Genomic DNA, 18,003 nt, shown 5'->3' on the forward strand with positions numbered 1-18,003 from the left:
ACATGTTTCGTGTCATTTCATTGCATCATTTGTGGGTGAAAAAATATGCATATGAATTGCCAGCAATGAATCTGGCTTAAATCACATTGCACGTGTGCAGTCTTCAACTGGATTCTGCCGCTACTTCTGCTGCCCCTAGAGTTTCGTTCCATTGTCCAACATGCCTACGTGACTTGACTTATCAGAAGATATAGCAGATATAGCAGTTCTGAAGTGTAAATGCGCGGATGTCTGATTATGTTGTGGGAATACGTGATGGCGCTTGGTTGCCCACATTTATTTATGCACTATCACAGACGCTGTTGCTCTTGCCGCCGTTCTTGCCGTCTTGTCGCCGTTCTACTCTCGCGCTCAGCTCGAACGTGCGGAGCAGCCGAGGGGCAACATCGTCGTCGTCGTTAAGACGCTGACGGCTCGCCATAGGGCCCCCCTTCTAGCGAGGTAGCCAGTGTGCGAAGGAGCGATCTCTATGAGCAGCTGGTAGGTTCTGCTGTTGCGAAGCGCGTTCGTCTGGTGTTTGTGAATGGCCTTTCGTCTTCAGGAACGGCGTCGGTGTCGAGGAAGGCCAGCTTTATGCGGTCAACGGAGACACTGTCTTCGCGTCCATTAAGAAGCAGGACGAAATGCTTCGGGCAACGCTTGACGACTTTAAAGGGCCGTCGATAGGCGGCTGCAGTGGTAGTCTGGCTGCATCGTGCCGTACGATTACGTGTGTACCATCGCGGAGAGCACGGCTGGTGAAAGATGGGCGTGAGTGTTGACGCGGCAGAATAGGAGACACGTCTCTCATGGCATTAGCGAGGTGGCTGGCATAATCGGCAACGTCCAGTGGTGGTATCGGTGACGCCTCGAAAAACTGGCCAGGAAGCCTTAAGGTCGTGGCAAAAACGAGCTCAGCTGAGGAGCAGGACGCGTCCGTACGTATCGTGCTGCGAAGGGCGAGGAGGACGAGTGGTAGGCGCTCCGTCCAGGGTATCAGTGATCGTGAGGCCATGAGCGAGGCTTTGAGTTGGCGGTGAAATCGCTCAACCATGCCGTTCGACATCGGGTGGTAGGCCACCGTCTTGATGTGGTACACCAAGCATCCGGGACAAAGTGCGGAAGAGCGCGTAGTCAAATTGACGACCTCTATCTGTTGGGATGGTCTTGGGAACTCCGTAACGGCTTATTCACACGGTGATGAGTCCGCGGGCAACTAACTCTGCCGTGATGTCGGTGAGCGGTAGTGCCTCAGGCCACCGCGTGAACCGATCAACGCACGTTAACATATACCGGCTGTTCGATGGGGGCAAAGGGCCCACGAGGTCCAGGTGCACGTGACTGAACCGCGAGTCGGGAGGCGTAAATGTACCCAGTGGGCTCACTCTCTTGCGCTGGACTTTGGTTTGCTGGCATTTAAGGCAAGCACGCGTCCAGCGGCGGACGTCGATGTTCATTCGTGGCCATAGATATCGCTCTGTGAGGACGCGTTGAGTCGCACGTATGCCGGGGTGCGACAAGGAATGCAAGGCGTTGAAGATGCTGCGGCGAAATGGCGCTGGAACATACGGGCGAGCACTTCCGGTAGGGGTGTCGCAAATGAGTGGAATCGCGCAGCCTGGAAGTTGGACATCTTCGAACTTGAGGGAGTTCTCTTGGAGTCGTAGACCTTGAAGTTCGCTGTCCTCGCGTTGTGCAGTAGCCATGGCTGCAAAATGGACTGGCGGGCGCTCATCCACCGTGGCGTTGATTTCTATTCGAGATAGTGCGTCAGCAACAGGATTGTCTTTGCCACTGATGTGTCGGATATCGCTGGTAAACTGTGATATATAGGCAAGTTGGCGGATGTCACGTGGAGTGTGTTGAAGAGTTGAAGATGGAATTGCCGACCTTCGAGGAAGTGGCGAAAATGCTTGACAGCCGAATAGGGCGCCAGCAGTTCGCGACCGAATGTGCTGTAACGGCGCTCGGTCTGTGAGAGCTTCCGGCTGCCAAACTCCATCGACCAACTGCTGCAGGACTGCTCCAATATCGACGTCCGAGGCATCCACGCTGAGTGACGTGCTGGCGTCGCACTTTGGGTGCGCGAGGAGTGTTGCGTTGGCAAGCGCTTCCATGATGAAACTGAAAGCTGTCCCGGCGTCGCCTGTCCAGGAGATGGAAGCGTTCGGTTTCGTTTGACCGGATAGAAGTGCATGGAGCGGGTGCAAGATGGCAGCGCAGTGGGGAATAAACCGCCGGTAATAGTTGGCAAGCCCGAGGAATTCACACAGTTTCTTCGTAGTTGTTGGCCGTGGAAACTGTATTATAGCTTACACGCGCGCCGCTGGTGGAGAGATCCCACGGGAATCCACGCGATGGGCAAGGAAGTCCAGTGAAGAAGCTCCGAACTCGCTCTTTGGTCCGTTGACGACTAGTCCGTACTTGCGGAGCCGCGTGAAAACGTGACGCAGGTGAAGTTCGTGATCCGCTTCTGAGGTGCTGAAGACGAGGATGTCGTTGATTTACGTGAAGCAGCACGTCAAACCACGAAGAACCTGGTCCACGAACCGTTGAAAGGTTTGTGCGGCGTTTCGTAGACTAAACGGCATACGTATGTATTCAAACATGCCAAAAGGTGTTATTATGGCAGTCTTCGGTACGTCGGAAGGCTCGACAGGTATTTGGTGGTATGCCTTCACTAAGTCGATCTTGCTGAATACGGTGCAACCGTACAGCGATGCCGTGAAGTCCTGGATGCGTGGTATCGGGTAGCGGTCCGGTACCGTCACTTTGTTGAGGGCGGGATAGTCACCACGCGGTCTCCAGTCACCCGATGACCTGGGGGCCATTTGTAGCGGTCATGACCAGGCACCAGAAGAGGGGCGGACATATCCGTGCTCAAGCATATGCTCGAATTCTTGTCTTACGATCTTGTAACGGTCAGGAGCGAGACGACGAGCACGTGCAAACACCGGCCCTCCTACTGTCACAATGGGGTGAGTGACATGGTGGCGTACCGTGTCTTCAAGAGATGGAGCACGGAAGAGATCGGTAAAGTCTTCCGGAAGTGTAGACCACGGAGGAGAGACTTTGGCATGAGCTTGCACGAGACGCAAAGGTGGCAAACTTGATGTCACGCCTTGAACTGTTAGGTGGGTCTCAGAATCTAGGAGACGGCTATGTCGTAGGTCTACCACAAGCTTATAATGCCAAAGAAAATCTGCACCGATGATTGGTACACGCCCGTCAGCGACTAGGAAAATCCATCGAAACGTGCGTCTCAAGCCAATGTCAAGCGCAACGGACCTGTGTCCGAAAGTCCTTATGGTTGAACCATTGACAGCAGTGACAGGCGGCGTGGCCTGACGTCGTCGGCGGTCCTCCAGCGTAGGAGGAACGACACACACTTCGGCACCTGTGTCGATGAGGTACCGGACTTTCGTGACGCGATCAGTGACGTGGAATAGGTGGCTGTATGGCGGGCCTGAAACACTGGCCGCCGTCAGTGCGTGGCCCGTGCGTTTCCCGAAAACTGACATGGCTGATTGCACTGACGAGCGCGTGCTCCGTATCGGTGGTGGTACCAGCAGACGCTGCGAGGCAGACTTGGTGATCTGTCGCGGCTTTGGCGTCGCTGTCGTGACGCACTGCCTCGGTGGTCTGCTTTGAGCGAGCTGAGTGCAGCGGCCAGCTGGTCCACTTTGCGGTTGAGCTCCTCGTTAGCTTGAAGGAGACGGTCCAAGCGGTCGTCGCGGACCGGCGCACAGAGGGAAGAGTCACGTTGTCTCTCGATTCCAGATATGGCCGGAGTGCCGACATCCATAATTTTGTCGGCCATCTGTGCCAGTGAGTCGAGGATTTCTGTGGAGGACACGCTCAAGATCATCCGCACCTGCTGTGGCAGTCGCTGTAGGAAGAGCTCCTCTAGAATGGATGCGTCCAATGCAGCAGACTGGTCCCCAATCAGATGCCGCATGCGACGCAGAAGCTCCGTGGGCTTTCGGTCACCGAGCTCCTCCGCTGTGAGTAGCTGCTGCAGCCGACGCTGTGCTGACTCGGTTGTCCGGCGTTTAAGCTAGTGTCGTAGGGTGTGTCAGGAGGCGGAGAGCGCAGAATGTCCCTTACGATGGCGATGACAGCAGGTGGAACAGCTCCGATGACGTAGTCGTACCTTGCTGTTTGCGATGTTACTCGATGTCGTCGGAAGGGTGGCTTGACGGCTCGCCATAATGTGTAATATAATTCATCGATTCTTGAAAGCGAGTAATGAGAAGGCCCTTGTGAAGAAAAATAAAATGAGATACATTTCGGAGCATTCGCAATGTGTCACTACTCTCGAACAATTTTTTATTCAAATTTATATACAGGGTGCCCCAGCTATCACGCAGCACGAAAAAAAGAAGAGGAACGGCGTTACGCGAAGCTAACCTAGTGCCTATTCTTTCCAGTGCAGTGGAGTAGCTGCGAGTAATTTTTTCATTACTGAGATTTCATTAGTTCATTGTAATTAATTATCTACCTCAAGAAGTACTGTCCTAATTATCAAAGTGTCAATGAGATAATTGTAGAGCATTATGAAAAACTCGCGATACAGCTTTCTGTTGCTCAATACGAGGTACATAAATGTGTTTTTCCGACTGGGAACGGAGCCCGCGAATACACGCAGAATTGCCACGCGACTGGCCGCTCGTGGCGCTTTGCGTGTATTCGCGGGCATCTTTCACACTCGGAAAAACACATTTATGTAGCACGTATTGAACAACAGAAAGCTGTATCGGGAGTTTTTTATGTTGCTCTACAATTTTAACATTGACACTTTGATAATTAGGACAGTACTTTATTTATTTATTTATTTATTTATTTATTTATTTATACGATACTGCAGGCCTTGGCGTGGCCCAAGCAGGAGCGGCATACAATGATAAAAAGAGATAATACCAATACCAGACGTAAATTTAGAGTGCGCAGAATATCAATCTAATCCATCAGCTGCGAGTACAAAGTACGGAAAAGAACACTTGCTCGTGTAATGAAGAAATTTCCAAAACAAATAAAGAACATGTTTATAAATGAATCAATACAATTTAAGCGAAGTAAAAGAACAATAACGCAAGGATCAACTTCAGCAATCAATTCACAAGAGAGCAACATGTCAATAATTGAGAGTGTCAAGGGAATCAATACTGGTTAGTAGCGACTGAGGTAAATTGTTCCAATCCGTAATAGTGCGTGGGAAAAAAGAATACTTAAAGACGCTAGTTCTGGCATTATAGGGAGTTAAAGAGTCAGCGTGGCGATGCCGTGTTCGGCGTGCAACCATTGGCGTTACATAAGGCTCTGGGGTGAGGGAAAGGAGGTTATTTTTAAGAAGAAAAAGAAATTTTAAGCGCTGGATTTTTCTTCTCATTTCCCGTGTTTGGATACCATGTTCTTTAATTAGTGCTGTCGGGGAATCAGTCATGCGGTACTTTGAGAAAATAAATCTGATTGCTTTACGCTGAATTACTTCTAGTGCATCAATGTTAGTTTTGGTGTAAGTGTCCCATACTATGCATGCATACTCAAGTTTTGGTCTTATTAGTGATGTGTAGGCTAAAAGTTTAGTTTCAACGGGAGCTAGGTTTAATTTATGACGTAGCAGACAAAGTTTACGAAAGGCTGAGTCACATACGTTAGTAATGTGAGTATTGCAGTTTAGGCTATTTGTTATTGTGACGCCAAGATATTTATATTCCCTCACCTCGGCTAGCGGTACAGATCCTAGGGCATAAGGAAAAGATAGGCTATTTAATTTTTTAGTTATTTTCATGTACACTGACTTGTTAGCATTCAGTTCCATATTCCAGCGACTGCACCAACAAAGAAGATTTTGAAGGTTATTGTTCAGGGTTATCTGATCACCTCGGCTGGTTACTTCACGAAACAGCACACAATCATCAGCGAGTTCACTTCTCGAGTTAGATAATTAATTACAATTAACAAATAAACCTCAGTAATGAAAAAATTGCTGGCGCCTACTCCACTGTACTGGAAACAATACGCGCTAGGTTTGCTTCGTGTAACGACATTCCTCTTTTTTTTTAAATCGTGCTGCGTGATAATTGGGACACCCTGTATATATGTCAAAATTAAAGACACTCAGCCGACCAAGTTAAACCTTCTCTGGCTTTTATGGAAGCCACTTGTGATGAAATTATCTGTCATGCTGCCACTTCAGGCATTAACACCACGTATTTTGTGTCTGATAAAGGAAGAGGAGCATTTAGCAAGGTTTTGTTCCAGAACAATACGGGCGGTAGTTGAAAACAATGCAACAAGGTAGACGCTTTTGACATTAGTTCCGGAACTAAGGAACATATTTTTGTCATTGGTCCCATCCTGGGAGAAAACAAACTTCATACGCATTACTGAACAAAAATAAATAAGTAAAAAAGTCGCATTTTCGCCATAAAGGCGCAGCATCGATTGCGATAGCAAATTAGTGGGCAGCTATTAGAAGTAAGGATAGTAGTTTTATAGGCCGTATAAGCTTGTAAACATACGCATACTAACTAAATGATCAAGTATGGTGTCACGCGTGCACAAGTAAACATGAAGCCATCTCACTCGATGATCGTGGAAACTCCCCTGTTAACACACTGGAGTCAGGAAGCGCGGCAGCAGCAGCGAGGGAATTGAGCTTCGCGCAGCGTCACGGCATCAACGCATACTAAGCCGCGAAAACAGCCCATGACGGACTGTCCGCGACGCCAATGTATTTCAAGATGCCGTGGCCCTGGCGGTCGCGCGCGGCCGATCGGGCCGCCCGGAGTAGAACGCGCACCCGCCTCCCCAACCTTCCCCCGGATCGTTGCGCGTGGCGGAAGACGGCGCGTTTCCTTCCCTCTTTCCGCTCTTGCGTGCACGAGATTGAGCCAGGCCTCGGAAACTCCGCTGGTTTTTCGTCCACGCGAATTGCAGCGCCATCCATGAGATGGATGCGAAACCAAAATCGTTTTTCCTTTTTTTTTCTCTAGTCAGCTCTCTCTCAAATTTGTCGTTTCTCTCTCGCCTTCAACTATCGGCGGCGCGGCTGGCGCGGCCCGCGCTCGTCGTCGGCCATGCTGATAACTACCAAAACAGCAGCATTTTTTTTCTGGCATTATGTGGTGAGTTTTGCGGTTTTCGCCTTCCGCGCTAGCAGTGTGGTCGGTGTGGTACCCTACCATTGCACGTTTGTCGGCTTTTTCCCGCAATATCTCGCAGATGTCGCTGTTCGTGTGTGGTTCAATGGTGTATGGGCACATCAAGACGAAGTGACCCATGCGACGTGAAATTCTACCGCATCCATAAAGACAACAGGTGAGCACTGTGCAGCTTACTTCCGGGTTTTAGATACGAAGCAGCTTATGGCGGCGGATTTGTCCGTCCCTCCCGCGGCGTCCCACACCCCCACAGCGCATGCGCGACCCCTCCCCCCTCTCTCCTCTCCTACGCTCCCCCTTTCTGTCCTCTAGGAATCCGGAGCGGCGCGCACGACAGGTGGTGCGACAGGTGCATACTCCGCTGGGGGCGCCACGGTAGTTCCGCGGTATGAAAATGACGGAGCGCGCGCGCCTCATTCTCTCTCCTGTGCAGCGCCGCGATGAGCGCTCAGGCCGCTGCCGCGAAACAATCCAGTAGCGCACCCAGCATCTCTGCCAGGGGGGTAGACAGTTTGCCAATACCATCCAAAAAGCACTGATTTCAATTTATTCACGGGAAATTGTCAAAAATGCGCTTTTTGCAAGTGTGCAGACGATTGCGCGTCTTGCATCTTAGTTGCAGTACTCCAATGCGCAAGGAAAGAAAAGGGGTTAAACAAAAGGGGGGGTTAGGTCGGCCTCAGGGGGGGGGGGCGGTTACACCCCCAATCCCCTACCCCCCCCCCGTCGGTGCGCCACTGAAACCATCTCCCGCTCAAGCTAACCATCTCCCCGCTGCTTCGCATCCACACATGGTTCCCTTTAGCGGGAGATGGAGTAATTTTTTATTTGTGACAGTAATTGTGCGCAGTCGTACAAGGCTGTGCGGTGGTGAGGCAGCAGCTAGCTTATTTGAAAACACCACAACGATGCAGTAAATCGTTATGCCAACAAGTAGCGAACATAAAGCTCCTGATAAATATAGTAACACCTGTGCGTATCTCAAGGAACACGTGTCTAGGTATGCGCTTCGCACTTATTTCTAGCTAATAGGTCGCCATCGTTAAAAAATGTGTTTCTGAGAATTAAGGTTGACATATCACAACTAGTACTCTGCCGTGACGTGAAACGAGCTCAGTTTTGTATGTTCCAACTGCTATGTTATAATTTATGACCTCCACTGTTCTTCAGGATGGAAGCGTTCTTAATCTACGCTGGAAGGACGGACATAATCTGTTTACCCAGAGATAAGGTCAACAACCGCCGGATATGCTCGGCGCACTTCACGGAGGTGGATTTCATTGACTCAGCGGCAAGCAGGCCGGGAGAAGCTATTTTGCGCCTTGGCCATTACAGCAGTTACAATAAGTGTTTTTTTACATGTGCGTACATGAAACATCATCCGCGTTTTGTTGCATTCTGTGTATAGTGTATTGCACTGTCTGCTCTAATTCTGGTTTTCGCAGACGAACACAATAAAGTGGGTCCAAAGAACGGTTGTGTTGTAAGCGGAATTATTTTTTAATACAATTTGGGTACATGCTTGCTGGATTGTAATAATGAACGCGACTGCGTACATGAAAACGCAAAAAGAATCCACTGCGCACAAGCACGCAGCCCGAATGCACGAATGGCACGGCTGTACAAGAGAGGGGCACGGAGCGCGCGCTTCGGTCCGGCGGTGCGTCTGATAACGCCCGCGACCCCCCCCCCCCCCCCCCACACACTCACACACACACACAAGAGCGCGCCGCGGACAGCTAAAGAAATAAAAAAAAGAGCATTGAGCGAGGCATGAGGGGAGGGTCAGGCGAGGCATGGGTGAGGGATAGGAAAGGTAAGAGGGAAAGGAGACGAGCGGAACAACGTTGTCATAAACAACGCAGAAAAAAAAAAGTGCTATAGCGAAAGTGGGAGGGTAAAAAAATCGCGCCGCTTTTCTTTTTTTCGCCACCGTAGTACCGTCCTCCATCCGCTAGGGCCTAACTGAAGTGCGCCTTGGCGCTAGCGTCGACTGAGCGTCTGCTATAGGAGAACCAATGGGAGGTATAGGAAGATTCACCTCCCTGATTGAGCCGCGATCGCCAGCTCACCCTCGCACGCTTTCACTCGCACATAAAGCATACGGCGCGCAGCGACGATTTGGTCGCCCTTGGATTTTATACGCATCCGTTTCCGCGCTTACGGCAGAAATGTGCCTGGAGTGTCCATATAATTGCTATCCCAATAAAGTATTTTCGAAATGAGAACAACATGATCAACACCCAGAAGTGGATAGCAGCCATTTTGTTTAGATTTGCTATGTGGATGACTTGCTCATCTTTAATTAATCTCTACTTCAAAGACGCGATTTGAGCGCAGAGGCACGCGAGGAGGAATAGCGTGCGCTCAACATCATAGTAATCGCATCAGGTTAAGCGAGTTCGTGCATGTATAATCCAATGGGCTCTGGTACAAAGCATAAAACCCATGGAAAGAAGGAGGAGCAAGAAAGAGCCCTCTTTCTGCCTCCCTTTGTTCGACGGGTTTTATATTTTACGCCACAGTATGACCGCTTGAATCAATAGTCTTCTTTATATTAACTGCCGTTAGAATCCTTGGCCAGTGGTGCTTGCAGTGGGTATGTAGAAGGGTGTGCTCCAGCAAATGCAAGCTGTTGGGGGTTCTTATGCGTGGTATGAAGCCTATTTTGGAGGAATGAAAATGCCAGTGGTGCTTATTTATTTATTTATTTATTATATTTTAAATACCTCTATAGCCACAATTAAGGGGTTTGTGCGAGATTGCGTGTGGATGTGCGCGATTCTTACTGCCTCATTACAAATAACATGAGGGATGTTGGCCACATGTTAGTCAGGCAATCGAATTATTCCTGGTTTGCGCATTATGGTCACTTACGAGTGGCCCACTCTTCGGGTGAAGACCTGCTTGCCATACTTGACTCATAGCTTCAAATAGTCGGCGCCTCTCCGGCTGGTCGAGGTCCCGCAGTGCCGTCCACCTGATGCCATCTTCACCCAGAGGAGTTTGCAGTCTCAAGAGCGTAGTCCAATTTGTATGGTGTCAAACATATGCTTCAGAAGAGAGCTGTCCGGTGTATAGCAAATGTCCCTTACCTCTACCCTACATCTAAACTTTCTCTTAAATATGATATTTTACCAGTGTTTTGTTTATTTGACTACAGAATAATGATGATATACAAATGCTTCCTCCGTTATAACGAAAACTATTCTCTCTCGTTAGCGAAATTGAAAGAAAATCCGTGTACGAGGAATACTAGGTTTAAAGATCCATGGGCTGTGCCCACCCCCAGAGTATACGGTTATACACAATCATTGCGTTACACGGTGCCTGTACTAATAAATAAACTATTCAAGAAGGATTTTGATCCTCTGTGCGCCTCTACTACAGCCATTAAGTGTTTTTGTCGGGACAAACTGTCCTAGAATAGCTGTGTTTTCTTACGGCATTATTTGAATGAGGGTTTTTTTTCTATTTGTCTATGCAATGTAAAACCATGTTCTTGTATGCATATTGCCTGTGATCAGTGTCCAAAGTATTTATCTATGAACGATGTTCGTTCTCTGCGACAGCTGTACTGCCATGTAATAGGGAGTCGGGACCTCTGTCAAGTCGCTGCTGCGACTTTTAGTCCCGTCCCCTCCTTTTTGACGAAGGAAAATAAAATGGAATGAATGGAATGAATGAATGGTGGGTCAGCGTCCATAGGCTGGTTTGCCAGGGGTAAATTCGTAGATGGAGCTTTCCGTAAGGCGACAGCGCTCTGGGAAGAACGTTCTGGCCGATTATTTTTGAAACTCTCGGCTCGTTCGGCCCGTACGTACTAAAATATTTGCCACAGAGTTACTTGTGCCTTTGGTTTGGTAGGTCATAGCTTTGTAGGTAAACGAAAGTTTGCGGAAGCTCGTACACTCATCAAATGTATCGCAGTGTGCTCTCCTTCTATAAGCCAATGAGCTGAGTCCCGCTAGGTAGGTTGGCGTGCTTGTGCAGTGCGATGCCGTATAATTATGGGGTCGTCGTGTCATCGTCCGTCAGTTGTGTAGCTTGCCGGCGCCCTACTCTAGCGCTCCCACAGCCGTAATAAATTCGGGTCCATGGCTGACTGATTTGCTGAGACTTAAGTTTCCAGTGTTGGCGTGGAGCAGAGGTAGAACACCGGGATTCAAATTCGAAGGTCGTAGGTTCGAATCCTCCTCCTGTCCACTACTTTTCAGGCTTGGAGTGGCGCCTGCCACCTGCAACAAAAAATGCCGAGAGCTAGTGGCGCCACAAAATTAGGAAGGCCCACTAAGCTTCAACAAAGGTACTCCCTCAACAGAACAGTAATTGGCATCCCTGGTGCAGTATTCGGCCACTACCTTCCTCATGACTCCCGCAATTAACCCATGGCCCTCAGTCCCCAGGGGCTGCGGAGCACCTGACCAAGGCGGCGGTCAGACCTGCCACACGGCAGAGGGTGCTAAGAATCGCTGGGTCCGACAGGCCGCCACTAGAAAGGGAACGTGGTCACGTTCAACGCGCGCACCTCTCGAGTGAGGCTAGCTTAGCAGGGCGGTTTGAGGAATTATCAGGCATTGCCTGGGATATTATAGGCCTTAATGAAGTTAGACGAACTGGTGATGCTTATAGTGTGCTGACTAACTGCCACGTCCTCTGCTACAGAGGTCTTACAGGTAAGAGAGAATACGGCGTAGGATTTCTATTCCACAAGAAAATAGCGGGCCATATTGATGAATTCTACAGCAATAATCAGAGGGCAGCAGTCGTCGTAATGAAGCTGAATAGGAGGTATAGAATGAAGGTATTGCAGGCCTACGCTCCAACCTCCAGTCACGATGATGGAGAATTTGAAGAGTTTTATGAAGATGTTGAATTAGAAACGAGAAAGGTGCAAACTCAGTATACCGTAGTCATGGGCGACTTCAATACAAAAGTGGGGAAAAAGAAGGCTGGTGAATGAGAAATTGGCAACTATGGCATCGACTCTAGGAAATCTAGAGGAAAGCTGTTGGCAGTATTCACAGGAAGGAATGGGCTCCGAATAATGAATACTTTCTACAGGAAGTGGTTCTGGAAAACTCCTAATGGAGAAACAAGGAATGAAATAGATTTCATACTCCCTGCCGATCCCACCACAGTGCAGGATGAAGAAGTGCTAGGTAAGGTAAAGTGCAGTGACCATACGTTATTGAGGTCTAGGATTTCCCTAAGTTTGAAGACAGAAAGAGTAACATTAGTGAAGAAGAAACAGGCCAACCTGGACGCAGTAAGGGTAAAAGCAGTCCAATTCAGACTGGTGCTGGCAAGCAAATATGCAGCTTTAGAGCAGAAAGATGAGGGTAACATAGAGGTATGAATAAAACCGTAACTAGGCTGATTTCAGAAGCAGCAATTGAAGTGGGAGGTGAGGCATCCAGGCAAGCCTACCAAGCCTTGGTGCCTCCCAAGGAACAAAGGATATAATAAAGAAACAACAAAACTTGAAAGTGTCAAACTGAAGAGATCAGATAGAATTCGCTGAAGGGTCAAAATTGATAAACAAAAAGAAAGTAAGGAAGATTCGAAATTGAAACGTGGCAAAGATCGAGGAAGCCGTAAAACATGGACACACCATGACATCAGAACACAACTTGGCAGACGACAAGGCAAGATGTATGCACTTAAAGATAAGCAGGGCAGTATCATCAGCAATTTCGATGACATAGTAAAAGCAGCAGAAGAATGCTATACTGACCTGTAGAGTACCCAGAGCAGCCAAGATACTTTCATTTGAATAAGTGAGGAACAAGATAGAGAGGCTTCTTCTATAACTAGCGATGAAGTTAGAAGGTCCTTGAAGGACATGACCGGGGGAAAAGCTGCTGGAGAAGATGGAACAACAGGCGATTTATTAAAAGACGGGGGAGATGTCTTGCTTGAAAAGCTTGCGACCCTTTATACGCAATGCCTCGCGACTTCAAGTGTACCAGAGAACTGGAAGAATGCCAACATTATACTAATCCACAGGAAGGGAGCCGTTAGAGAACTGAAAAAGTATAGCCCCGTTAGCTTGCTTTCCGTACTGTATAGAATATTCACCAAGATAATTTTGAATAGAATCAGGGCAACACTTCAGTCAACCAAGAGAACAGGCAGACTTGAGGAAGGGCTGCTCTACAATTGATCACATTCTTCGAGAAATCTGCGAAAGAACACTAGCACGGACAGGCTCGTAAAATTAGGAATGCACTACACTATACAAGAGCTTATACAGGCACATCGACATGCACAATACTTTTGCTTTGCTGGTGCAGAAACCAGACGACATGTACTGGCTTCTCTCAGAATTCGCATGCCTGCACACGGTGTGGATTTATACTCTCACCCTCGTGCCATGCGTGAGGCGCTTATAATCAAACCCCTCCCTAAGAACGTCCACTCAAAACACCATCAATCCCGCCGCTTCGCACGAGCCAAAGCACCCCATAACGCATATGGCACTTTAGAGGATGTGCGCTGGGCGGACGCCACGTGTGGTCCAGACCGTTCTGTAGCCGTGGCTTATCATCCACTACATCAGTAACACGTCGCTAATGTCTTTCATTTCCGGCTTAGAGGCCCAAAGTACCGAATGGGGTAGTGACTCGCCATGCGTCGAATGGCTGCGCCAGTCATCATTATTATCAGCCTATATTTATGTACACTGCAGTACGAAGGCCCCTCGCTGCGATCTCCCATTACACCTATCTTGCGCTAGCTCCGTGGCAGTAGACCAGCAATGGTGCAAGCATGGGCCAATTCTGGCAGAAATTGGTAGTAGTCCTTAGCCAATGCTGGCATATTGGCTGGCCCAGAATGCTGGCCCAGAATTGACACCAAGATAGGCCAAGTATTATGGCAATGCAGCAGCCATAGTTTTGGTGGCGTAGTACCATGTCGTTGCCGTTAACGCCAGCTTTCGGCCAATGCCCTTTGCATGAAGATTATTGGAAATATGCTGGCCCTAGACATTGCAGCCATGTTTACCGCGAGCCTTTTGCATGTAGCGTTTTTGATAGGAATTGTCTGCATACTGGCTATATCGATTGTCGTCAGGAAAACGCGATGTAAATATATTAGGTCAAAAATGAAAAGTACTCTATACATGGAAATAATAATAAAAATACTGAAAGACACTTTTAAAAAAGTTTATTTGCAAATAAATGACCACAAACAGGCATTTTTTGTGGACCTAATTGGATTTCGCTAGGTTATATTAAAACAGTTTATATGCAAGCAAGTGCCAAAGAGCCATCTCTCGTGAAGCTAGGTGGATGATGGTGGATTAGACAGGGCTCTGAGGATGGGAATTAGGCAAGGTGCCGAGGACGTTGGACTGGCCAGGGCTTTCAGGGCAAGGAGCTGACATAGGTAGGCTGGTTGGTCAGCGCTGGGATGACGGTGGTCTGGGCAGGCCCCTTATGAGCGCAGTGGTTTCATTGCCTTTGCTGCCACCTTCCACAGCTACTTACCCCTTATTTGGCGGAGATTCGTGCGCTGGAAAATAAAACAAATATTATCAGAGATGGTGGAATGACAAATGTATGTGGCAGTGTTTACATGTTGACAAATCACCATGCTGCAAGAATAGAACTGAAGCTAAACATTACGACAGAATGATCTATCTGGTTTGGAAATTAATTAGGACTTTCAGAGTGACTCCAACCAAATAAGAATTTATTAGCCCAAGCCCATTCGGCTCCTTCTTCAGGGGGTGGTATTCTTCGAAGGTGGTGGCGTGCAGCTTTTAAAAAAGGTCCTTCGTAAAAAAAAGCAGGGGGGGGGGAGAGCTGCAGGTGGAGAGACGCTTGATAGGCCACATTTTCTTGACAGACGGAAAAGGAGAAAGGGTGGGGTGGCTGCGGCGTTGCTGGTCGGCGGGGATGACTGATGCTGGGGGCGCTTGACCCACGGGAATGCCGTTGAAGAGGGGCGGGTGGAAATAGACGTTTGACCATAGTTCGAATGGGTGAATCAATAAATTTTTTCTGCGAGAAAGTTGTGAGGCAACACTGTTTATTATTTATGCATTGTCACGTAGTTTGACGCTGAAAAAAGCAGTGGTCAAACTGTGATTGCGAAACTGATTCTTTATTGGGCGAACCTTTGCCCACAGAAGAAAGCTAAAAACAAAGCACACCGATAGCGGCGAACACAGTCGGCGATCGGCGAAATCTGATTAGCGGCAAAACGCATCGGCTTTTATGCATGAGTCATCGAATGTTTCAGATTATTCCCTGGTACCCGCGTGCCTTCTAGAAAGTTCTACACAATTCGCGTCGCTCATACAATCAGATTACGTGAGCGTTGGTGACAACAGACAACGGATAGAAGCATCGATAACGTTCGAGAATCTTCCGATACATGCAGGCGCGTCCTGTGCGTAGCGATAACGTTTAACATTTGTTAGTCGGTGAAAAGCGGTCACCTGTGAAAGATAAACAGTATACGTGCCAATACCCTCCATTTAAAAAGCATCGTCGCGATGCTACAAACACGAAAGCGAAAACAAAACCATGCGTTAAGAAAGAAGGAAAAAAAGAAGAGAAGAACTTTATTGATTTCCGGCCGATTGCTGGGCTGGGATCCCACCTAGGAGCCAGTGGAGAGACCGTGTCTCCGGGCAGCTTCCTCGGCCTGCTGGATCGCCCAAAGTTGCTGGTCCAGGCCTGAACTGAGCAGCGAAGTCCGCCAACGCGCCCGAAGGCTCTCATTGGAGGCCGCGACCCCAGTATTGCTTATTAATGCTGGACATGCCCATAGGATGTGATCTAGTATGGCTCTGGTGTTACAATACTGGCATAGATTGGTTGTATATAAATCGGGGTGTATATGGTTCATGATGACGGGGTTCGTGTATGTTCGTGTTTGTAGCTTCCGCCATTGAACGGACTGGGCCCGATTGAGCTTGGGGTGAGGCGGTGGATACTCCCGCCTTTGCATTCGATAATGTTGAGTAATATGACAAAATTTAGTGAGCTGATCGTCCTATTCCCACACCACCGCGGAGGAGTCCGTTCGGGTGGCGGCTTCTTCGAACGCGGCTCGGAACGTGGGACCTCGAACCACGTTCTGCGCCACCTCGTTTGGACTGAACTCCGGTTGATCTAGAGGTGTGTGGACTGGGATCCAGAGGATTTGTACGCATTTGTATACGTCATAAGTTGTGCCTGTATCAAGGTTCCGCAATGCCTCGAGGGAGATTCTGCCGTTGGCCTAGTTTCGCACGGCCGTTTGCGAGTCGCTTATGATATACGCGGCATTGGTGTGAGCTATCGCCAGCGCGATGGCCACTTCCTCCGCCGTTTCTACGTGTCTTGTGGCGATTGATGCGCTTGTTTTGCATTGGCGTGTGTGGTCTACGACTGCAGCTACGAAGCGGTGACGGTCCCGATAGCGTGCTGCATCGACAAAGACCGCTTCCTCGTTGTGACCAAAAATCTTAGTCATGGCTTTGACTCTACTGACGCGCCTGCCCTCGTTGTGTTCGGGGTGCATGGTCTTGGTTATCAGTGTAACTGTGAGTTTAGTTCGGATATCGCGTGGTATATCATGTTTGTCGCCATGTTGGGTGTAAGAGCTGGTAAGTGCTTGTTTATGTATTCGCCTAATGAGGCTGTTGAGTTTGGCCTTTTCTGCGACCGACCATCGGTGATAGGCTGCCGTATACGTGATCTGGCTGAGTACGAATGGTTGGATGAGGCGGAGGATGCTAGCCTCTTTCATGCCTTTATTGGTGATGTTTATTGGTGATGCGTTTAAAAAGGCGCACCGTGTTCGATACTTTTGCGTCAGTGTTGCGAACTGTCTCCCCGTTTGTGCCCTTACTCTCGATGATCAGTCCTAAGATTTTAATTCTATTAACTGTTGGTATGATGCGACCGTCGTTAGTCGTGAGTGTTATATCGGCGTGTGTCCGTGCTTGTTTGGGTGGTCGGCCCTTGAGTGTAGGGCGATATAGCAGTAGCTCGAATTTCTGAGCCAAAAAGGATAGTCCCTTGCAGATATCGTTCTACTGTGTCAATTGCCTCCTGCAATATTTGTTTTATGGATCCATCACTGCCGTCGCATACCCAGAGCGTGATATCGTCGGCATAAATAGTGTGATGGAGTCCGGGGATTGTCTGTAGTGACGGAAGGCCTAGGAGGACGAGGTAAAACATCATGGGAGAGATCACGGAACCCTGCGGGGTGCCCACGCTTCCCATGGTTGTCTCGGATGATGTGAGCGCTCCTACGGTGATGGTGGCTGTCCTGTCCGTGAGAAAGGCTCTGATTTAATTGTACGTGCGAAGGCCCAAGTTTAGGGTGTTGACCGGATTTAGGATGGTGCTGTGTGTGGCGTTTTCAAAGGTCATCTTAAGATCTAGGCCGAGAATGGCCTTAATGGAGCGTCCTGTGCTGTCTATGATGTGGTGTTTCCGCTGCAGCATGGCACCCTGGGTCGAGAGATGCCTGTGGAAGCCGATCATGGTGTGTGGAAATAGGTCATTGTCCTCTAGGTAATTTGTTAGTCTATCCAGGAACGTGTGTTCCATCAATTTGCCCATGCACGGCGTTAAGGAGATGGGCCTAAGATTGTTAGTATTTAGTGGTTTGCCTGGTTTAGGAATGAAGATCACCTGGGCCTTTTTCCACTGCGGGGGTAGGCTGCTGGTGGTCCAGCATTGATTATTGTTTTGAGTGAGTTGGGTGATTGACTCGTCGTCAAGATTACGTGGTGTCTTGTAGGTAATGGTGTCGGGACCTGGGGCAAATTTGGAGTTAAGTTTGTGCAGGGCGGCGTGGATATCCGCCTCGGTGAATTCCTCGTCTAGGGTGGTGTTGGCCTGGCCTG

At 48.9% G+C, this 18,003-nt stretch overlaps 1 protein-coding gene across 1 annotated transcript in view; it reads left to right on the forward strand.

Moving 5' to 3' along the window:
* LOC119450745 (evasin P1181-like) overlaps positions 1-18,003 on the forward strand; it is a 164,507-nt gene that overhangs the window by 48,885 nt on the left and 97,619 nt on the right. The gene's annotated exons all lie outside the window — the stretch shown is intronic.

Source organism: Dermacentor silvarum, chromosome 4, assembly GCF_013339745.2.
Source record: "Dermacentor silvarum isolate Dsil-2018 chromosome 4, BIME_Dsil_1.4, whole genome shotgun sequence".
Classification (NCBI taxonomy): Eukaryota; Metazoa; Arthropoda; class Arachnida; order Ixodida; family Ixodidae; genus Dermacentor; species Dermacentor silvarum.